Source organism: Oncorhynchus nerka, linkage group LG27 (assembly GCF_034236695.1).
Source record: "Oncorhynchus nerka isolate Pitt River linkage group LG27, Oner_Uvic_2.0, whole genome shotgun sequence".
NCBI lineage: Eukaryota > Metazoa > Chordata > Actinopteri > Salmoniformes > Salmonidae > Oncorhynchus > Oncorhynchus nerka.
The window spans coordinates 65443642-65467497 of record NC_088422.1 but is presented as its reverse complement, the minus strand read 5'-3'; the positions used below and the strand labels follow the sequence as shown (position 1 = coordinate 65467497).

Here is a 23856-nt window from a genome sequence, read left to right as displayed (position 1 = left end):
TGCTAACGTAGTAATTCAAACCTACTGCTAATGTAAATATTCACCTTACCCAAACACCGGTCATTCTTGTGACGGTGCGTCAGAATAAAATTCCCGAATGGAAACTGGAGCTAGAGTTTAGAGTTCTGGTTGTGAACCACTGAACAAAGAAATCTGAGACTGAAAATCCAGGTGAGTGAGTTTTGTTAAATTTGCAGGATATATAAACAATAGTACAGACAAGTCATTTTCATACAGCAATGCTTGACTACTTTAAAACACAGATGTATCTGTGCTATATTATGATGTTAGGCTATACTTTCCAGGAAAAGTTGTGGTGGAGGAGGAGATGCTACTCCACTTGAACACAAAAGAGTCAATAACCTCTTGCTAGATTGTTGTACATTTAATTGAGTTATGTTTATGCAATATGGTAATTATATTTTTTATTTTTTAAATCCTGGATCAAGAGTGGTGAGGAATCAAGTGGTAGAAGACTTCACTGACCTCTTAATATAACCTCTATGACTGTGAGTAACCCATTCATTAATGTAAACTGTGACAAAACTCAATGTGTGGAGTTCGCAAACTTGAATCTCTTTCCACCTCCTCTTGCCTCAACCTGGTGGCATCTGTTGTTGAGAATCTCACTAAGACTTCTTTTGTGAACACGTGTCAATTCAAACTGAGACATTGGGCACGAGGGAGATGGAAGAGAGAATGTGGGATATGCACCACACAGAGTTGTTTTGGCATTAGATCACTCTATGCCACTTCTCCAGCGTGCCAACTAGCTTGGCATCATCTCACAGAGCCGGGCACATTCAGCCACCAGCTGGCAGTCGCGGGCCTCAGATAAGAATTGTTCAGACATGGCACTCATTCAAAAAGTTTTCACTTCCCTGAACCCCTACATTGCAAACGAGGATGGCATGTTCCTATGAAACTGGAGGCTTTGTCTCAGAAAAACTCCCCTCCAGTTTCAGAAGTAGTATCGTCAAAGGGAGAGCCATTCCATTCGCAGAGGAAACGCCAGTCGAGAAGATGCCACCAGCAGCTATATCATCTTCATAGAGCATCCCTTTATCACAATATTGGCTCAGTAATTATTCATACAGATGACACCGCTATACTGATACAACCTAAACTGTCGAATGTGGATACATATTTTTGTTTTCTACGTTTGTACTTTGGTCACAAATACCATGTTTGTTTGGATTAAAACGGCTTATTTGCGGCTGTCGAGGTCAGCCATGTTGCTGAAACATAGCATAAGGCAGATCTGGAATTCCAGCCACTCAGCACTAGATATGGAGCTGCTCTGGAGAGACATACTGGGATGGATACAATGGGGGGCATGGCGACCTAGCGAACAGACTCTTGGCACTCCGCTCTCCTCACAGGATGCCAGCCAGCGCCTGCCGTTTTGACGGAGCTCCGGAGCGGGCGAGCAACTTGGCCGGCAGCGGGCGACAACTCCCCTTTTGGTTGGCACAGGACAGGCATATAAGACTTCAGACAGGAGAGAGCGCGTGAGAGCGAGAGAGGAACCCCCCCCCCTCATATCTGAGGGAAGTAGAAGGAGCGAGCTGGGAGAAGAAACCTTCGGGAGTGCCAGAACATGTGTCAGGTTGGCACCATGTGAGAATGATCTTGGCAAGCGCCTCTACTCTCCCCCTCTTGCCCCACTTGGAACACATGGTACGTCGGCAGTGGCATCTGGCCGCGTTGACTCTCAGCAGCTGCGCTTTGTCTTCGCCAGTTGGGACGCTTGGCACTGCCACTTCATCAACTACCTGTGGATCCTCCCGGCCGTGGAGGGGGTGATGAATTATTCCGTGCTGCAGCTGCAAACTTGACTTCCATCCAAGAGATGCAGCACTGTAAACATCTGACTATCTCACACCACCCACATACTAACCAGCACGGCCGGGACCACTGCCTTTGGGCTGTACCCAAGCGTACTGGGATATGTTTCCTTGGGCGATGGTTTATTCTAGGCGAAAGATGGAGAAACTGCTTCTTTTCTTGTTGGGAGAAGTTGTTGATGCTTTCAAAAGCCAGCTGAGGATTTTGCTGTACAAAGCGAACAAAATGCATTCAATCTTTTGCTAAGGAATGATTACGAATGAATGGATGACCTTTCCACTCTCTTTTGAGTCTTCAAAATGATCGATGCGGAGGCACCGAGGTCATTTGTTAGAAAAGCTCTTCGAAATATTTTCAACTCAGAAAGGAAATAAATAACAGAACAAGAGACACTCTCTTTGGTTAACACAGTGTTTATCTTCCCGGCAGAGCTGTCTGGAGAGGAATTGTATCACATTCTTTGCTATGACTGGATAGCTGTGCTCCATACACTCTTTGGAACTTGACTGGGACCTCACTGATGCCTAATGCTCCCCATCTGTGCAAAAACATGTTTGGTTTATGCTGAACCGTTAATTAAAATGTCTACTATGAAAGGCCCACATGCTAGCTTTCTGGGGCAATTCCCTGAGCTTTACTACTGTACCCTTTTCCAAAACGTCAGCACTTCCATCTCCTACAGTGATTACAGAGTACTCACACCAGTTGTAAGGAAATACAGTGTCTCTTCTCAGGATAACTCTGTCGTGTTCTTTCAAAGTAACATGAAAAGAAACCTCTCGAGTCTCGAATGTAGTGCAAAACAACTTTTTTTTCCCCTTCAGGATTTTGCATTAACCACGTATTTGAGATCTGACATCAGGTAGAGGATTTTGACAAAAGCACATCTTCTATTATATTTAAGAGATCCAGACATCCACATGATTTTGGAGCCTGGGGTTTGCTCCTAGCAAGATAGGTGACCTTATTTGGATTTCAAGTGCTTGTTTCATTCTGGATTTTTTACAGTGAATAATACTTTGTAGCCGAACAGATAATTTCTGTCAAGATTCAAAGGCAGTTATTTTTCGTGTTCTGCTGATAGTGACCCACTGGGAGTTTGGCTCCATCTGTGTCACTCTGACCCAGTTTAGCCCTCGGCCACGTCCAACTGTTCCGCATCCCTGACATATGTGCTGTGGCAGGGGGATAAGCGATCATCACCACTCGGGACTATGAAACACACACTGCAGATATGACACTGGACCCATCTCCTGTCTGCCCATCTTCCCACAGCATATGTCATCAATGCTGGCCCCCAAGAATCACACTCACTCTGGAGGTGGATTTGGAGAAAAAAAACTCCTCCTGAGGGGTACTCCTTTGTGTGGCAACAGCTAAAATTAGGTTATGGCGTGCGTGTGGTGGTGGTGTATATGTGTCTTTGTTTGTACAGTATGTGTTTATGTGTGTGTGTTTTGCCAATCTAGTATTGGCTATAATGTGTGCATTGTCATTGGCCCAGCTGCTCAGTGTCTGACCTCTGACTCCCCCCTGTCTCCCCACCCTCCAGTACTGAGCTGGCCAAAAAACAACCATGGGGTTGGCAGACTAGCCATGCAGCTCACTAGCCAGGGCCGTGGCACTAGAGCCTTTAAAAATACCCTTTGTTGGCAGACAGGCATGCAGACAGTATCATTGCACAGGGCTGAGGCCCACTGGGACCTTGGTGTGTGAGGCACATATGGAGCACCAGGCTGGTGATGAGCTGCTTATGTGAGCTGCTGATGGCCTTGGAGAGCTGCTCCGTCTGCATGGGGGATTAATGGCTCTTTAGCCTACTACCTATTTACTCTATATGAGCTTGGACTCAATCAAAGTACTTGCCGTAAGCTCTGGACCATTGCAGCGGATCATTGCTGCTACCGAGTGGCTATAGTGGCTAACGCCCCTGCCCCGAAGCTAGCACCAGTTAGCCGCGAGCCAGGCGCATAGCTACATAGCTGATGCCTGTTCATTAACATCATTTTTTGTTTATCTGTCGGCCCTAGCCCCGAACTCAGGCCCTGTGTGTAGTTAACCGACCCTCTCTGCCCATTCATCGCCATTTTACCTGTTGTTGTTGTCTTAGCTGATTAGCTGCTGTTGTCTTACCCGTTGTTGTCTTAGCTAGCTCTCCCAATCAACACCTGTGATTGCTTTATGCCTCGCTTTATGTCTCTCTCAAATGTCAATATGCCTTGTATACTGTTGTTTAGGATAGTTATCATTGTTTTAGTTTACAGTGGAGCCCCTAGTCCCACTCTACATGCCTTAGATTCCTCCTTTGTCCCACCCCCCACACATGCAGTGACCTCACCCAGTATAACCAGCACGTCCAGAGATGCAACCTCTCTTATCATCACTCAGTGCCTGGGCTTACCTCCACTGTACCCGCAACTGCAGTAGCTTGCAACTCCTCCCCCTTTGGCAGTTCTATCTTGACAGAAAATGTTGTAGTTGGATATGGAGATCTCAGAATTTTTGTTGGCCATACCCCTGTCTGCACATTAAGCCCTGAATATATTCTACCACACCCAGGCACTCCCATTTGTTGACTTCTGTAATTGGAAAAAGCCTTGGTTTCATGCATGTTAACATCAAAAGCCTCCTCCCTAAGTTGGTTTTACTCACTGCAATAGCACACTCTGCCTACCCTGATGTCCTTGCCGTGTCTGAATCCTGGCTTAGGAAGGCCACCAAAAATTCTGAGATCTCCATACCCAACTACAACATTTTCCGTCAAGATAGAACTGCCAAAGGGGGAGGAGTTGCAATCTACTGCAGAGATAGCTTGCAAAGTTCTGTCATACTTTCCAGGTCTATGCCCAAACAGTTAGAGCTTCTAATTTTTTAAATGAATCTCTCCAGAAATAAGTCTCTCACTGTTGTCGCCTGTTATAGACCCCCATCAGCTCCCAGCTGTGCCCTGGACACCATATGTGAATTGATTGCCCCCCATCTATCTTCAGAGTTCGTTCTGTTAGGTGACCTAAACTGGGATATGCTTAACACCCCGGCAGTCCTACAATCTAAGCTAGATGACCTCAATCTCACACAAATCATCAAGGAATCCACCAGGTACAACCCTAAATGCATAAACATGGGCACCCTCATAGACGTTATCCTGACCACTGCCTCATTGCCTGCATCCGCTATGGGTCCGCGATCAAACGACCACCCCTCATCACGGTCAAACGCTCCCTGAAATCACTTCTGTGAGCAGGCCTTTCTAATCGACCTGGCCAGGGTATCCTGGAAGGATTTTGACCTCATCCCGTAAGTCGAGGATGCCTGGTCGTTCTTTGAAAGTAATTTCCTCACCATCTTAAATAAGCATGCCCCTTTCAAAAAATTAGAACTAAGAACAGATATAGCCCTTGGATCACTCCAGACCTGACTGCTCTTGACCAGCACAAAAACATCCTGTGGCGGACTGCAATAGCATCGAATAGTCCCCGCAATATGCAACTGTTCAGGGAAGTCAGGAACCAATACACACAGTCAGTCAGGAAAGCAAAGGCTAACTTTTTCAAACAGAAATTTGCATCCTGTAGCTCTAACTCCAAAAAGTTCTGTGACACTGTAAAGTCCATGGAGAACAAGAGCACCTCCTCCCACTGTCCACTGCACTGAGGCTAGGTAACATGGTCACCACTGATAAATCCATGATAATCTAAAATTTCAATGAGCATTTCTGTACGACTGGCCATGCAATCCTCCTGGCTATCCCAAACCCGGGTCAACAGCTTTCTGCTCTTTTGCACACCAGTATCTCTATTTGCACATCATCATCTGCTCATTTATCACTCCAGTGTTAATCTGCTATATTGTAATTACTTCGCTACTATGGCCTATTTATTGCCTTACCTCCTCACGCCATTTGCACACACTGTATATAGACTTTCTTTTTTTCTATTGTGTTATTGACTGTACGCTTGTTTATTCCATGTGTAACTCTGTGTTGTTGTTTGTGTCGCACTGCTTTGCTTTATCTTGGCCAGGTTGCAGTTGTAAATGAGAACTTGTTCTCAACCGGCTTGCCTGGTTAAATAAAGGTGAAATAAAATGAACAGAGTGACCCAGGCCAGGCCAGGGCTAAAATGAGGAGCGGGAGCAGTGCGGTCACACAGTGACCGCATAGTGACTGTACAGTTAGGCACCAGGTAGAAACAGTAAGAAATCTGATGAATAGGGAAAGTGTGATAACTAGTGAAGGTGCCTCCAGCAGGTATCCTCAACCAATCAGACACCGAGGGGCTTGCTCCACTGGTTTTATTATAAACTTCATAGAGCAATGGACCGGCTGATGGTTTCCCACTAATGACTTATAGATTCCCTTCTTTCCCTTTCAACATCCTTCCAAGGAAATGGAAACAATGGAGCAACGGGACTTTTCCCAATTGTACTCCCAGACTAACTCTAACTTTCAGAGATATATGTCATTTAGCAGCTGCTTTTAGAGATGAGGACTCACCGCAAGCCACCAAACAAAATGTCTTGCTCTGTTTGGGGTTTGCACTTGGAAACGTTAAAGTATTTAATTCATCTGAACGTGCTGTTATATTACATCCAGATGTCAACTTTGATTCTTTAATCGAATCCATATACGTCCTCTTTCACAATATGTTCCCAATTGAAGTAAAATTGCCAAATTCCTTCCTAAATTCAAATGGAGGGATTGTGTTTATTATGTCTAAGGCATTGCATGTGTTTGCAATACCTGATGTTTATGGTTTATGTGGACATGAGAGAAATAAATCACTTGAAACATACATCCTCCTCTTTTAACACTGAGCACTGTTTTTATTTCCCCTATCCTATTTATTTGCACAAAGCTTGACATCCGTCTGTCTTCCGCTTCACTCTTCTCTCATTACATTACCCACCTCCTCCCCTCTCTCTCTCCCCCTCTATCTGAGACTGGCACTCTGCTTGGGTGGTGTGTTCACAGAGAGACAGTGCCATATGTTGTCTAGCCTCCCAGGGAGAACGTAACAGTACCAGCTCTGCTGTGGCTGGGGCTGTGGCTGGGGCTGTGGCTGGGGCTTGGGCTGTGGCTGTGGCTGGGGCTGGGGTTGTGGCTGGGGCTGTGGCTGGGGCTGGGGCAGTGGCTGGGGCTGTGGCTGTGGCTGGGGCTGTGGCTGGGGCTGTGGCTGGGGCTGAGCCTGTGCCTGTGGCTGCTGTGGCTGTGGCTGTGGCTGTGGCTGGGGCTGGGGCTGGGGCTGTGGCTGAGCCTGGGCTGGGGCAGTGGCTTGGGCTGGGGCTGTGGCTGGGGCTGGGGCTGGGGTTGTGGCTGAGCCTGGGCTGGGTCTGTGGCTGTGGCTGAGCCTGGGCTGGGGCAGTGGCTGGGGCTGGGGCTGGGGTTGTGGCTGAGCCTGGGCTGGGTCTGTGGCTGTGGCTGAGCCTGGGCTGGGGCAGTGGCTGGGGCTGTGGCTATGGCTGAGCCTGGGCTGGGGCTGGGGCTGGGGCTGTGGCTGGGGCTGTGGCTGTACATGGAAGAGTCTATCATCACAGAGTTTATAAGCTCTCTTGAGGCTCATACATGCTTAACAAGTAATCAAGCATTATAACTGTATACTGTAAAATGTTAACTCAAGGATATTTTTGTAAGGGGAATAGTATAGTCAATATCCAGGATTCCTTGGTAATAATCTGACATCAGTCAGACATAGTTAACTTGTCCCTCCATCCAGAAACTTCACAAACCGTATATCTACAGAGCCTCTCTCTAATCCCACAGTGGATCTTCATCATTGTCCTCTAGTTCTGTGTCCTCACCTTCTCTCTGTGGCTGAGGGCAGACTCCTCTGTGTAGCTGTGCACTGTGACTCCACCCTCGGCTGTTATTGTCTTCTCTCTGTGGCTGAGGGCAGACTCCTCTGTGTAGCTGTGCACTGTGACTCCACCCTCGGCTGTTATTGTCTTCTCTCTGTGGCTGAGGGCAGACTCCTCTGTGTAGCTGTGCACTGTGACTCCACCCTCGGCTGTTATTGTCTTCTCTCTGTGGCTGAGGGCAGACTCCTCTGTGTAGCTGTGCACTGTGACTCCACCCTCGGCTGTTATTGTCTTCTCTCTGTGGCTGAGGGCAGACTCCTCTGTGTAGCTGTGCACTGTGACTCCTCCCTCGGCTGTTATTGTCTTCTCTCTGTGGCTGAGGGCAGACTCCTCTGTGTAGCTGTGCACTGTGACTCCACCCTCGGCTGTTATTGTCTTCATTCTGTGAGCTGCCAGCTCCTGACAGACCTGTCCCATATTTCAACAAGGGAGCCTCAGAAAGCCCTCCATACTAGTGAACACTTCACGTCTGTCGTTAACAACCAGAGAGCTGTTGGGATTGATTCTTGAAAATGGTCGACCTTGTAGCGAGTGGACCTGCCAATGCCTCCCCACAGCTGCAAATATGAAGTCTTCAAAAATTCATCAGAGGGAGAGATGTGAAATGTGAAAAGCTTTTGTTCAGAGGCGCCGTATCTCAAGTCTTAAAGAGGCTCTGAACTTTTTTGTTTTGTTCCTCTGTGTACTTTGAGTGGTGGTGGTGGTGGAGGAGGGTGTGTAGGTAAAGGATGTGAGCTTGTGCGTTGAGGGGGATGCGTGTTCAGAATTCATCTTGTCTGTGTATTCATTACCACTTTGCATTTCAAGCAGAGGGGTTCAGTGCTCCACTAAATCGCAGGAAGGATTGTTAGGCACGCGTGTTATTAATTTTTCCAGGTCCCGTGGCGTCTGTATGAATCTTAATGCTGCTGACTGGGCTAGTGCGCTATCGACTTTCTTTAAAATATGAAGAAGCTTGCTGGAAGCGCCCAGGGTCATTAGCTGAAGAGTGGGCGCAAATCCCTCTCTGAGGCAGTCTGGCTTCACCGTGTTAAATGTGCTCTTAAAATATTCATAATCATACTCGTGCGCACACACACAATGCACTGGGGAGAAAGGGGGCGGTGAAAATCAATATTAAAATGTATTCCTGTTTTCTCGTCTGCTTAATTAGCTGTGGTTCTTAAGCCATGAAGTTTGTGAAGAGATTAAGAGTATCTATTTCAGTGACAAGATAATATGTATTCCATCAGAGGTGACCCTGTTGAATTAGATAGCAGTAGTTGTGTTGATCAAAACGGATGATAATATAAATGGTATCAATCATATAGTTTATAGCTTTTTTTGAAGTCTCTTCAGATAATAGGTCAAAACAAACTGTGTTCCACAGAATGATGTGTACACAGACACATTAGTACGGTTTCTAATACACTCGTTTGTTTTTGTCTGTTAAGTATACTTTTTTATGTACTGTAAAACTGAATGAAATAATCACAGCTTGGGTGTTAATAGAAAGTGGGGCACACATTGCTGGCGTAAATGTCTGTGACAAGCACACTTTATTATTTGTCCCGAGGATATGCCATCGTAAACCGAACAGAAAGGTATGTCATTCTGAGGAGGTGGAGACTGTTGTGTGGTCAAGTGAATGATCCTTTTAATGCTGATATGTAGAATGCACCAAACTGTGCTGTAAATCATAACAATGATGCTTTTATCATATGATGGTCCTCCCCACATTGCACTTTTAGAAAAAATTGTTTCATAGGGGTTCTTCGGCTGTCCCTATAAGAGAACCCTTTTGGGTTCCAGGTAGAACCCTCCCTGTGGAAAGGTTTCTACCTCGACCCAAAAAGGATTCTACCAGGAACCAAAAAGGGTTCTAGCTGGAACCAAAAAGGGTTCTACCTGGAGCCATAAATGTTTCTTCAAAGGGTTCTCCTATGGGGACAGCTGTATAACCCTTTTAGGTTCTAGAAAAAAAAGGTGCCATCTAAGAGTAGGTACAATAAATCCTTTGGTGATAGCTGATCTTATTACATATGAATTAACCTTATGATGTGACAACAGTTGGCTGGATATGGATATCTCTTAACTGTCTACCACTGGTTCAGTTATTTATTTATAGTGTCTAAAAGCACTGGGATGGCAAACAACAAGAAAACCCTTCGCTTTTCATGTGACATGCTTGTGTGTCAGCCACACATTGTTACATCACGCACACACACACACACACACACACAGAGAAATATGCTCCCTTGAATTAACATGACATTCTTAGGCATGTCTTCCCCTCTATTTGCCGTCTGTCTGTTGTTGTTAAAGGGCCAACTTTCCGAAGTATCCCTTTATCTACTCCTCAGTCAGATGAACTCCTGCATCCAGTATGAAGGAAGTTCGAGATTAGAGAGTCAGAGAGTTAGGTGAGCCAATGCTAATGAGCGTTAGTGCAATGACTGGAAGTCTATAGTATCTAGTAGCATGCCAACAGTTACCATAGACTTCCAGTCATTGTGGTAATGCTAGTTAGCAACTTCCTTCAAAAGGCACGCAGAGACATAAAAATGCTTTCCACGACCATGAGTTCATCTGACTCTGGTGAAGTAGAATCCTGAAATATCCCTTTTTAAGACGTTTGTGGTTATGAGGCATTTGAAAGGGCCTAATGAATTGGCCATTAATGGGTCTTTGATGGGTTGGGTTAATGAGGTCACTTGTTTCATCTCACCACCTTACAGGGTTCCGTGGTAATGGCCTGGTCACGGCACCTTGACATGTGGCAGCAACTGAGGGATCAGGGGTCACAAATGCAGTCCTACTGGTGAGGAAGGGTTCCAGCAGTGACTGACAGGAGAGGAGGGCTCATAGGTTCCCATATAGAGGTACATCATGACATTGCAATTCAGCAGTGTAGCATGTATTGTGTGTGAGTGCACATGACTCTTTCTGTGAATTTGTAGTGTGTGTGTGTGTGTGTGTTATTGTACATATGCATGTGTGTTTGTCCCTTGGTGGATTTGTGTTTTAGGAAGGGACTACCACATGGTTCCTCTTTAAGAAGATTGGATCCTGCCCACTGCCTGGCTTTCATTATGCAATCACCGCTCTGTACTTCCTGCATCCAACCCACAGACTGACTAACTAGCCGTTGGGGACTTCCACTTCCAGCCACAGGACACCCGTTGGACCCAGAGATGGACCGGCCACAGCCTGAACAACAATGCTCTTTTCTGGGATACAAACCTGGGGTGTAAGGCATGATGCTCCAGTCGTGCCCTCTCTCATTAAAGATCCTCAGTGAGAATATAGAATGTCAAACGCAACAGAAGAGAGGGTGTCATTTCCATCTTTCTATCTAACTGTTCGTTTTAAGTATTCATGAGATGAGTCCTTTTTTTCCCTAGGAACTAGGCATGTGCGACGTGTGCTATTTATATGGTAATAATTTGAGAGGGGTGAAGTTACGGGTCCATCAATGGGTTGAACATGTGTGAGACAGGTGCTGCGATGGAGATCTGGCCAAAACAATCACGTTGCTACAGAAAGGACTGCCTAATTGAGCTCTGTTTGTGTGGCATGGCGCTGAACAATGGCTCATGGCTGGCAGATGCAACAGGGGGCCAGTAATATCGACAAAGCCCACAGAACAATACCAGCAGGAGGACAATGGAGGGTTACTGCAGAGAGCAGAGATGACAGGAGGAGAGGAGACGATACAGGAATTAAATGGGAAATGGCATTTCTAGTTTTTCACGACTGCCTTATCGCCAGTGATGGCCTGAAAACGGAAATCGAATAACAAAATTAAAAGCGAGACTTTTGTCTGGACACCTCCCTGCAGCAATTTCTGAGATACTGGTATTCTGAGTTAATGTACCTGTCTGGCTCAAGGGGGAAAAGTCATTCCCTAGTTCTATGCTGTACTCACAGACTATGGGGGAAACATGTTCTGTTTCATTTGACGAGAAAAGAATGTCCGCAACTCTTGTATGCTCCCATGGTGATTGTAACAGATGCCCAAAAAAGACACCGTATTGATCCGAGTTGGATCTTCGTCACGTCATACGCCACTGTGAAGCACGGCGACTTAAATAACCTCGAGAGGCGTGTTCATCCGGGTCAATTGAATACATATAGTACATGAACGTACCAATACATATTACACAGTAGACATATGGGAAAAACGTGAATACATGTTGGTTTGTTTATCCATGTCAAGTAATAGAGATTACTTTGCAATAGATTAAAAACAGATGAGACCAATGTGTTCAATCATTTTGTATACAATACTGTATTATATAGGGAAAATGGGGAAACCCTGTGAGCGGTTTTGACTAGAATGGATACAGCTTATGTCAGAATGGACTTTTCATAGCAGGTTAGGAGAACTTACGAAGCAGGTTAGGAGAATAAACATAGCAGGTTAGGACAATTGGGTTAAGTGTAGGGTTAACTAAAACGCCCCAAAAATTGACTTTAGACGTCAAATTGATAAGCTATATCTTGTATAGCCATAAACTCTGTGAGCAGAACACATTTTATAGAAAAGGTTCTATATTTAGTTCCTCGTTTATACTTCTTGGAAACAGTAATGAGGGAATGCATCCTAAAGGACTCTTGTCTCAGGAGGAAATTGTCACCTCGCTAGAAGTTATTTAAGTAGGCGTGTTTCACAGTAGTGTATGACGTGACGAAGATCCAACTCGGATCGAAACGTGGTCTTTTTTTTGTGCGTCTGATTAAATCACCATGCCAGAGTTGCGAGCATTTATTTTTTCTTTTGATACGTTTCCTCTGTCCTGCACCTGTTAAGTGCATATTCTTTCCATTTTCATTTGACCCCGTCTACAGTATAAGACAATGTGACCCTAGCTGTCTGAAGTCTTATCCCCATGGTGGAGTTCGAACATGAGCACTTTGTTAGGACTCTTCTCCCTGAGGCCAGCACTTACATCCCCCTCAAATTGTTTTATCTCGCTATGTATTGATCTCAGTGTATTTTTTTATGTTAGTCGTTATGGCGAGTTGCGGTCAGGCAGGCTTGTGAAGGACTACTTACTTACTCCAGGGCACTGCCTTAACAACTTTATCAATCCATTACTTTAGATGTGTACTGAAACTGTGGTCACTTGCCCCCTAATGATTATATATGGCTGTAGATTGAACAATTTAATTTGCAAGGCAGTTATAGGATCATGTAAACCCCAGATAGAGATGAATGTCTCTTCACGTCATTATGTGTTACTTCCATACAATGGGACATTAGGCTATGAGTCAATTCAAGAGCATCCAAAACAGCCATGGTGCGGAAGTTGGTGAGTGGGTGTGTACGTGCCTGCCTGGCTGTATGTGCATACTTGTGAGTGTGTGTGTGTGTGTGTGTGTTCGTTCTCACACACAACTGGCTCAGAGCCTGGGATAGAGGGAGCATGTTTGGTTTGGCCTCCTGTCTTCTGTTCCGGGGGACTGTGAAATCTGAAATGAAACGCATCGCCATGGTGAAGCAATTCAGCCTTATAAGTCATCCTCTCTGGTAATTGTTTGTTTATTGGAGCTTGTTCAAAAGCAATATTGTTGAGGGAGCCAGTGTGTGAGTGTGCTGGAGGGAGGTCACGCTGTTTCAGTTAGAAAGGGGGGGATAGAAAGCAGGGATAGAGAGAGAGGACGTGAGACTGAACTAGACAGGCAGACGGTCGGGGATGGAAGCAGGGGGAGATGGGGAGTGCTGGGAGATGGGGGGGTGGGCAGCTGGTAGTCTAGTGGTTAAGAGCGTTGGACCAGTAAACGAAAGGTCACTGGTTCAAATCCCTGAGCCAACTAGGTGAAAAATGTGTCTGTGTGCTTGAGCAAGGCACTTAACCCTAATTTCTCTGCTAAATTACGAAAATGTCAAATGTAAATATATGGCCTGGCGGGGCTGAGAGGTCGGGGGTCAGCTGTGTGTGGTCAGACCAGACAGATGTGAGAGGAGCTGACCAGCAACCTCAGAGATGGTGCCTAGACAGGGCAGGTACATGCTAACTGGCAGATAAGGTCATGACCCCACTGACCCTCTTTTATGCCTGGTCTGTCTTTTCATTCTTACCAGTGCACACTGGGAGACATACAAAGACCCAAACCATGTAGAGACTTAACACCATGGTTAATGAGTTGAAAGGGGTTGCGATCTGGGTTGATCAGTATAGATTACTGCTGCCTTCTCATGAGCACCACAGAAAGATCAAATGCAAATGTTAGAAGTTGTAATATACAAATATATGGTATATGGCAATATCTCCACAATTGTATTTATTGATGGTTTATTTGAATATGGACAGAAATCAACACATTGCCACACTAACAAAACATCATCAGATACGTTGTCGCGCCACAGTGTGAATGCTTACGCTCATTTTCAACAGCCAATGCCTGTGCAGTATGTGGCTTTATAGTGCAGAATGTACTACTAGTGTGCCGTATTCGAACCCGTACCAGTAGAGTGACATGGTGAGAGGGGGACTGTGGCAGTCGGAGCTGGAGGGGGGAGTCGTAGGAACCATGAGGTGGACCATCGCTGCTGAGGTATTCATCTGGTTAATGTAATCCCAGTCAGACTGCCCAGACCCTGCCCAGCCAGGGGTATGGTCTATTTAAAAGCACCCCTGTCTCCCTCTGCCCTGACAGAACATGCTCCATATGCCATCTGTCAATCCCCTCCTCCTCCTCCTCACCTCCCCCCTTTCCCCACGCAGTCTGTGAAGCCCAGTAATGAGAGGATTAACCGTGTATGTGCTGGAGGAGGAAGCTGCACAGCCCTGGTAACTGTAAAGCAGGTCAGCGGTACTGTAGTCTTGTGAACAACAGATGGAGAGAGGGAGAGAGAAAGACTGGGGCAGAGCGAGCGATATGGATTTGATCCATATCGGGGCTCCATTGTTGCCTGGCGAGGGCAGTGTGTGTGTGTGTGTGTGTGTGTGTGTGTGTGTGTGTGTGTGTGTTGACAGGGCTGACTGACAGCTGCAGGGTTGGAGAGCAGGTGTGACGGCAGAGCAGATCAGGGGAGACAACGGGGCCCAATTTAGCCCTACACTTTTGGTGCTAACGAGGACGCGCCCACTGCTACCCGCCCTGCCCGCCACTATCATCTGTTTATGTGTGTCCAAACCTCTGGCTCCTGCCTGGGTTGCTACATGAGGACACACCCAGAGAACTGTCACTCACAGCAAGGAGAGGATGTCAATGACACCATAAATACATCAACTGAAAAATTGTGCTTAGAGGCCTGATGATTAAACTGTAATCTGATTTTATACAGTGATCTGGCGTAGTACTGTACACATCTGAGAGATGGACACTGTCTGGATGTCCAGAATTTGGACAGGGTATTTTCCCATTGCGTATTAACACTTAGAAACTGTGATTTCACCCGTACAGTATGTGAGAATGAAGCATTGCTCTGACAACTAGCATGTTGGTAAAACATGGACGATTCTCACAGATTATTTTGGTTGTGCAAAGCATCATTTCCACATCCTTTTGTTTTCACTTCCACATCCAACCATAACAGAATCTGTCTTTCATGATTACAGAGGAGTCACAGAGAAAGATGTGTGAGACCAGGGAGCTATTTTCTTCCAAAACAGATTCAAGGCAGCAGAGTGAGCAGATGTAGGGAAAACAATCTGTCCAAGTATTTCAAGTTTTCAATCAATGTTGAAAGTAATTGGCAATAAGTTGCCAAATTTGCTGTAATAGGAATAGAAAACCACTTCCCTCCATGATTGTGGCTTTATCAATGAAGCGTGTCTCCTGAATATCTCACTTGAATAAGCAATTAAACAAGCCAACAGTGAACTAAAGACCAGAATGCATATTGATGTGATACATCAGCCAAAATAAATCAATGCCCTCTAATTATCTTGCAGTGTTAAAACCAATGCCATCCATATTCATTCAGTGTCATTCATAATACCCAAGGCCACGCATGTTAATGAGTTATTGTATCACGCAGCCGCAGCCTTTTGAGCATTAAACCATATTGTCCTTGGGTCTGTGTTGGAAGACGCTGTAGAAACCAGAGGAGACAGACAGACAGTCAGACAGACAGAATGCCTGGCCCTGGGGCTGTGATCCCATAGAATACAAACAGGACTCAGTGAGCAGGAGAGGTGTTACACTGTAAACGCCCGCGTGTTTGTCACTGTGTGAACGTAGAGTTGGGCCATGTGTTTTACCATACGGCATCCATTGTGTTTATTTACGTGTTGTGGTTGGCAGTTGTTTGTGTGTTTTGCTTGACTTTCTGCAATGTGTGTGTTTCTGGGTGGTCGTGTTTGGATGAAGATGTGTGTGTGTGTATATACAGTTGAAGTCGGAAGTTTACATACACCTTAGACAAATACATTTAAACTCAGTTTTTCAAAATTCCTGAAATTTATCAGAGTAAAATTTTTTGAAACATTCCTCCTGATAGAGCTGGTGTAAATGAAACCTGGTTTGTAGGCCTCCTTGCTCGCACACACTTTTTCAGTTCTGCCCACATATTTTCTATAGGATTGAGGTCAGGGCTTGGTGATGGCCACTCCAATACCTTGACTTTGTTGTCCTTAAGCCATTTTTCCACAACTTTGGAAGTATGCTTGGGGTCGTTGTCCATTTGGAAGACCCATTTGCGACCAAGCTTTAACTTCCTGACTGATGTCTTGAGATGTTGCTTCAATATATCCACATCATTTTCCTGCCTCATGATGCCATCTATTTTGTGAAGTGCACCAGTCCCTCCTGCAGCAAAGCACCCCCACAACATTGCTGCCACCCCCATGCTTCACGGTTGGGATGGTGTTCTTCAGCTTGCAAGCCTCCCCCTTTTTCCTCCAAACATAACGATGGTCATTATGGCCAAACTGTTCTATTTTTGTTTCATCAGACCAGAGGATATTTCTCCAAAAAGTACGATCTTTGTCCCCATGTGCAGTTGCAAACCGTCTGTCTTTTTTATGGAGGTTTTGGAGCAGTGGCTTGGTCCTTGCTGAGCAGCTTTTCATGTTATGTTGATATAGGACTCGTTTTACTGTGGATATAGATACTTTTGTACCCGTTTCCTCCAGCATCTTCACAAGGTCCTTTGCTGTTGTTCTGGGATTGATTTGCACCACTTGCACTAAAGTACAGTGGGGCAAAAAAGTATTTAGTCAGCCACCAATTGTGCAAGTTCTCCCACTTAAAAAGATGAGGCCTGTAATTTTCATCATAGGTACACTTCAACTATGACAGACAAAACGAGAAGGAAAAACATCCAGAAAATCATATTGTAGGATTTTTAATGAATTTATTTGCAAATTATGGTGGAAAATAAGTATTTGGTCAATAACAAAAGTTTATCTCAATACTTTGTTATATACCCTTTGTTGGCAATGACAGAGGTCAAACGTTTTCTGTAAGTCTTCACAAGGTTTTCACACATACTGTTGCTGGTATTTTGGCCCATTCCCCCATGCAGATCTCCTCTAGAGCAGTGATGTTTTGGGGCTGTTGCTGGGCAACACAGACTTTCAACTCCCTCCAAAGATTTTCTATGGGGTTGAGATCTGGAGACTGGCTAGGCCACTCCAGGACCTTGAAATACTTCTAACGAAGCCACTCCTTCGTTGCCCGGGCGGTGTGTTTGGGATCATTGTCATGCTGAAAGACCCAGCCACGTTTCATCTTCAATGCCCTTGCTGATGGAAGGAGGTTTTCACTCAAAATCTCATGATACATGACCCCATTCATTCTTTCCTTTACACGGATCAGTCGTCCTGGTCCCTTTACAGAAAAACAGCCCCAAAGCATGATGTCTCCACCCCCATGCTTCACAGTAGGTATGGTGTTCTTTGGATGCAACTCAGCATTCTTTGTCCTCCAAACACGACGAGTTGAGTTTTTACCAAAAAGTTATATTTTGGTTTCATCTGACCATATAACATTCTCCCAATCTTCTTCTGGATCTAGCAAACTTCAGATGGGCCTGGACATGTACTGGCTTAAGCAGGGGAACACGTCTGGTACTGCAGGATTTGAGTCCCTGGCGGCGTAGTCTGTTACTGATGGTAGGCTTTGTTACTTTGGTCCCAGCTCTCTGCAGGTCATTCACTAGGTCCCCCCGTGTGGTTCTGGGATTTTTGTTCACCGTTCTTGTGATCATTTTGACCCCACGGGGTGAGATCTTGCGTGGAGCCCCCAGATCGAGGGAGATTATCAGTGGTCTTGTATGTCTTCCATTTCCTAATAATTGCTCCCACAGTTGATTTCTTCAAACCAAGCTGCTTACCTATTGCAGATTCAGTCTTCCCAGCCTGGTGCAGGTCTACAATTTTGTTTCTGGTGTCCTTTGACAGCTCTTTGGTCTTGGCTATAGTGGAGTTTGGAGTGTGACTGTTTGAGGTTGTGCACAGGTGTCTTTTATACTGATAACAAGTTCAAACAGGTGCCATTAATACAGGTAACGAGTGGAGGACAGAGGAGCCTCTTAAAGAAAAAGTTACAGGTCTGTGAGAGCCAGAAATATTGTTTGTTTGTAGGTGACCAAATACTTATTTTCCACCATAATTTGCAAATAAATTCATTAAAAATCCTACAATGTGATTTTCTGGATTTTTTTCTTCTCATTTTGTCTGTCATAGTTGAAGTGTACCTATGATGAAAATTACAGGCCTCATCTTTTTAAGTGGGAGAACTTGCACAATTGGTGGCTGATTAAATCACTTTTTGCCCCACTGTATGTTCATCTCCAGGAGACAGAACACGTCTCCTTCCTGAGCGGTATAACGGCTGCTTGGTCCCGTGGTGTTTATACTTGCGTGCTATTGTTTGTACAGGTGAATGTGGTACCTTCAGGCGTTTGAAAATTGGTCCCAAGGATGAACCAGACTTGTGGAGGTCTACCATTTTGTTCTATTGTCTTCTTGGCTGATTTCTTTTGATTTCCCCATGATGTCAAGCAAGGAGGCACTGGGTTTCAAGGTAGGCTTTGAAATACATCCACAGGTACACCTCTAAATGACTCAAATTATGTCAGTTAGCCTATCAGAAACTTCTAAAGCCATGACATAATTTTCTGTAATTTTCCAAGCTGTTTAAATGCACAGTCAACTTAGTGCATCTAAACCTCTGACCCACTGGAATTGTGATACAGTGAATTATAATTTAAATAATCTGTCTGTAAACAATTTTTGGGAAAAATTACTTGTGTCATGCACAAAGTAGATGTCCTAACCGACTTGCCAAAACTATAGTTTGTTAACAAGACATTTGTGGAGTGGTTGAAAAATGAGTTTTGACACCAACCTAAGTGTATGTAAACTTCCGACTTCAACTGTATGCACGTTTTCCAGAGAGATCGCAGGGAGTGTGGGTTGTTGGGAATAGACAGTCTGTCAGAGAGGGTAGTGTAGTGTAGTGAGTGGGCAGCAGATGTCAGACCTCTCAGCCCTCCCCTGCCCAGGGAGCACCTGTTGGGCCGGGGGCCATCTGGAGGTTGAGACCTATTACTCTGTGTGTGTGTGTGTGTGTGTGTGTGTGTGTGTGTGCGCGCGTGCGCACATGCGTGTGTGAAAAGGGGGTTGGAGGCATTTTGTCCCGCAAGGCCACACCCCAGTGATACACTCTACACTGACCTACATGACACTGCACTTCTCCAGACCTCCACATCCCTCTCTCTTTTGTGTCATTTTCCATCAACCCCCAAAACATCTCTCTCTCGCTCTTTGTCTTTCCATCTAAAACCTCCATCATCCATTACATCTGGTCCTATCAGAACGCTTCGGAGGCGCTGTTGTACAGACATTAACAATTCTCACACTGCCTAATAGAAAAGATAAGACATATAGATCAGAACTAGCGTCAGTGACACCCCAGGTAGAGTGCAGCTGCAGCTCTGCCACACCTTGGATGGGGATACAGAGGTGTGTATCACTGGTAGGGTTGAAATTCTACCGGTAATTTTTGGTAATTAACAGAAAACATATGGCAATCTAGTTTAACTTTGGCAATTTTGAACTTAAAGAACAATTTTTTAAAATTGTTAATATATAGTATTCATTTATTATATCTGTGTCCATATTGTCCATGAGTTTCTAGTCAATAGACCATACGGTTCAAGAAAAATAGTTTAATTAATGTAAAAAAAAACAGAATAGCATTATTTTCAATTAACTCAAACTCTTCCAACTATTGACTTTTTTTTACAACTGCCACAAGTTTGACGCCAAAACATTGACAACAAATACTTATTGACATAGTAATATAAATAACTTTGTAAAAAAAAATATATGTGTGTATATATAAGGATAGTTCATGCTGAAACCCTCATATATAACACCAATAGTATTCACTAAATTGATATTTAGGATCATGTTTTACAGCTTTGTCATTCTATTTTTTGGATTTGAAAATCATCTTATTAAATGACTTCATATATTTGACATGTGATACGGCCACACAGAGGGCCCGAGATCATTACAGACACCTGTGATCATCTGAAGTACACAAAAGGGCCACATTGTGATAGATTCAATCAAATCCTTTAAAGATTCTGGTAGTTCACTGGTAAACTTTGAAGGTTTCCAGTAATATACCCTCCCTTTCCAACCCTAATCACTGGTTATTGTATCTCTGCTCTGGTTTGTAGCAATACTGCTGCATCTCCTCTCCTGCTCCAGCAGATGTGGATCCCCATGGTGACAGGAGAAGAACACCAGAGACACTGCAGATGGATGAGTTACACATCACAAAGAGGAGGAGACAGAATGACAGAGTATGTGTTAGTGTTGCTATGTGTGTGTGTGGTGTGTGCATGTGAATGTGCGTTTGTAAAAGCAGGTGTGAGAGCACACATACAGCGTGTGCATGACTCCATGTAGACAAATGTATATATCTGGGCCTGTAGTTTCCTAATAGATAGGTGTCAGGAGGAGAGACAGACAGACAAAGAAAGAGAAAGCTCTCAATTCAATATTTCTTAATTTTGCCATGTCTCCCGATCAAAAATATACGTGCAGCAATTTCAACGATTTGACTGAGTTACGGTTCATATAAGGAAATCTGTCAATTGAAATAAATAAATAAGGCCCTAAACTATGGATTTCACATGACTGGCAGGGGCGCAGCCATGGGTGGGCCTGGGAGGGCATAGGCCCACCCACTTGGGAGAAAGGCCTACTCACTGGAGGGCCAGGCCCAGCCAATCAGAATGGGTTTTTCCCCACAAAAGGGCTTTATTACAGACCGAATACTCCTCAGTTTTATCAGCTGTCTGGGTGACTGGTCTCAGACAATCCCACAGGTGAAGAAGCCAGATGTGGAGGTCCTGGGCTGGCATGGTTACACTTGGTCTGGGGTTGTGAGGCCGGTTGGACGTACTGGCAAATTCTCTAAAATGATGTTGATAATTAAATGTTCATTTTAATGTTAATTTCTCTATCTGGCAACAGCTCTGGTGGACATTCCTGCAGTCAGCATGCCAATTGCACACTCCCTCAAAATATGAGACATCTGTGGCTTTGTGTTGTGTGACAAAACTGCACATTTTAGAGTGGCCTTTTATTGTCCCCAGCACAAGGAGCACCTGTGTAATGATCATGCAATTTAATTATCTTCTTAATATGCCACACCTGTCAGGTGGATGGATGGATTATCTTGGCAAAGGAGAAACCCTCACTAACAGGGATGTAAACAAATTTGTGCTCAAACTTTGAGAGAAATAAGCTTTTTGTGCATATGGAACATTTCTGGGAACAAATTCAAGCAACACTTTACTTGTTGCGTTTATATTTTGTGTTCAGTAATAGTACGGTAGGTCTCAACACCTAATAGCGATACTAGTGTCTATGTGAGAGGAAAATGGAAAACGTTACAGAGTATTGGTCGTCATGGAAACCAAATTGTCGTAACGCCGTATGGCTGCTGAATGGTGAATTATGAAATGTTGGGGAGATGTTGAGGGTGAGCCCATGGAGGGTCATGGACTTGCAGTAGTTTGTACAGCCCTGAAGGTGGCGTGGTATTGTATGATAGGTACTATACATTACCAAGCAGATTATTCTGTCATATTTAGTCACTACACATAAGCCAACAAATACTCTTTTCGATACTTTACTCTTTCTATTCACCCATTTCCCTTTTCATTTGTACACAGCATGTGAGGATATCGTAATGGTTGTAAACCATATGGTTTGAAAACGCAACAATACCATAGATTATCATCATCACTTTTGAGCCAGCGTGAGTGGCACAAAAATTAGACAGGCATGCCGTTATGTGGGTTTTATCTGAGCACACAGTCAAATGGAGAGTGAAGGGGCATCATTCTCACTGGGGCTTAATGTGTTTGGACTCACAGGGCTAAGAGTAATGACAGCTTCGCCAGACAACAGAATCCTCCCGCCGTGCCACGCCTGCTAAAACAGCCCCGTCACATCGTATCCTAGCAGCACCCAGGGCAAATAGACACTACTCTGTCAGAGGAGGAATTCATACCCACAAAGCACTGCTGCCAGACCCCCTCTCTTCCAGTCTCCCCCATCGCGCACAATCATCTTTAGGTGTCACCATGTCCACACACCCACTCAGGACCAGAGAGGCAGACGGGGGCTTTGGGGGAGGTAGGGGTGTGCAGAAGCTTGTCTATTTTGAGGTCATGTTTGATAAGCCCTTCCTATGAAGTGACGAGATGAAATGACAGTTTGCCAAAAGCGGGTCACGGGGCAGGGTGTAGGCAGCCTAGCATGGTCGTCTATGGACATAATTAGGCATTAATCATCCTATCAGTTAATTACTGGACTACTGGTTGTTTTCTCTCAGGAAAGATCTCTTCTGGATACCAGCTCAACATAGGGAACAGATTTCTGATTCATACGTATAATGTTCCTTCTTCTCTCCGGTTCCCTTATTATAATAGTTGTGATGGGAAAACAATGGCTTTGCTCTTATTCTAGCTGCAGGCGCCATCTGGGAGCGAGATGTGCATTACAGGAGCTATCCATATGGTCGGGGCATCATGACTTTGCTCATCTCATCTCCCGTCAACATCTCTTCTGCTTACGTCCTCTCTCAAATGATCCACATACACATTCTAAACAGAAAGACAAAAACATGCTCGTGTTTATGTATTTTTGCAGAGATTATACAATTGTACACATAACAGTCGGTATTAGATTCAAATGTTAAACTCATGTCTTCAATACTCTTAAAATGTACATTTCCCCATGAATCGGGTGCTATAGATTAAGACTCTTCATACAATCTGATTATAGTACATTTATTATAATACAGAAAATGATTTGCCACCTCCATATCATCCCCACCCCCAGTCGTTGTTCAGTGTCGGGAGCTGGGGGCTTTTTTAAACCCATCTGCTGTCTCGCACCTTCTAATCTGCCCCCCCCCCCCCCCCCTCCCCTCCGGAACCCAATGGCATCGTACTCCTCATCCTGTCCCCATCCTACCCACCCATCACCCAGTGGATAATATATTCCCCCTGTAACCAAATACTACAGCTCACATTGTATTAAGCCACATTGCATATGCTTATAACACACACAGTGATGTTTACAGACCTGTCATCTGGAATGTACTGTAGGCTAGATGTAAGATAAGTGTATCTATGTATATTTAGAAATAAACCGTGTCAATATTAAATCTCTGTGTGTTTACTAATCATGACAAATTCTTATTCTACTCAAAATCAACACTTAATCGTCGCAATTACTTTTTTTATTGTCGTCTGTTTTGTTGATCAGCTTTCTTTATGTTTACAAATGGAAAACATTCTCTGTCCAGTGATACTTTTCAATGTGTAGCTTTACGAGAGAGCGAGAGAGCGAGAGAGAGAAAAGAAAGGAAACAGAGAGGATGTCCTATGTTGAAACTCAACCTTGACTGTGTACATCAGACCTCCAAACAACTGATGCCCTCTTCCTATCGTGTGTGTGTGTCCACGGACCAGCCGGGAGAGGGTCCTAATCCTTGTGATTCCACAGAGTGAGAGGCAGAGGGTATGAGCTGTTGAACAAGATAAAGAGGAGAGAGGGGATGGAGGAGAAGAGAGGAGAAGATGAGAGAAGGAGAACAAAGATTAGGGGAGGAAGGTGTGATAAGGAGATTCCGAGTAGATGCAGAAGCATGGCGAAATAAGAAAGTAGAAAGGGGACGCAAGGA

The 23856-nt window shown here is 44.7% G+C and overlaps 1 long non-coding RNA gene and 1 pseudogene across 1 annotated transcript; one reads left to right on the top strand and one right to left on the bottom strand.

Annotated features, from left to right (window-relative positions):
- Window positions 1–134, bottom strand: part of LOC115113596 (malonate--CoA ligase ACSF3, mitochondrial-like) — a 38664-nt pseudogene extending 38530 nt beyond the window's left edge.
- Window positions 85–23095, top strand: LOC115113597 (uncharacterized). The gene is made up of 3 exons (XR_010461568.1): window positions 85–171; window positions 10422–10565; window positions 20330–23095. It is a non-coding gene; the product is annotated as an uncharacterized LOC115113597 (long non-coding RNA).
- Window positions 23096–23856: the final 761 nt, after the last annotated feature.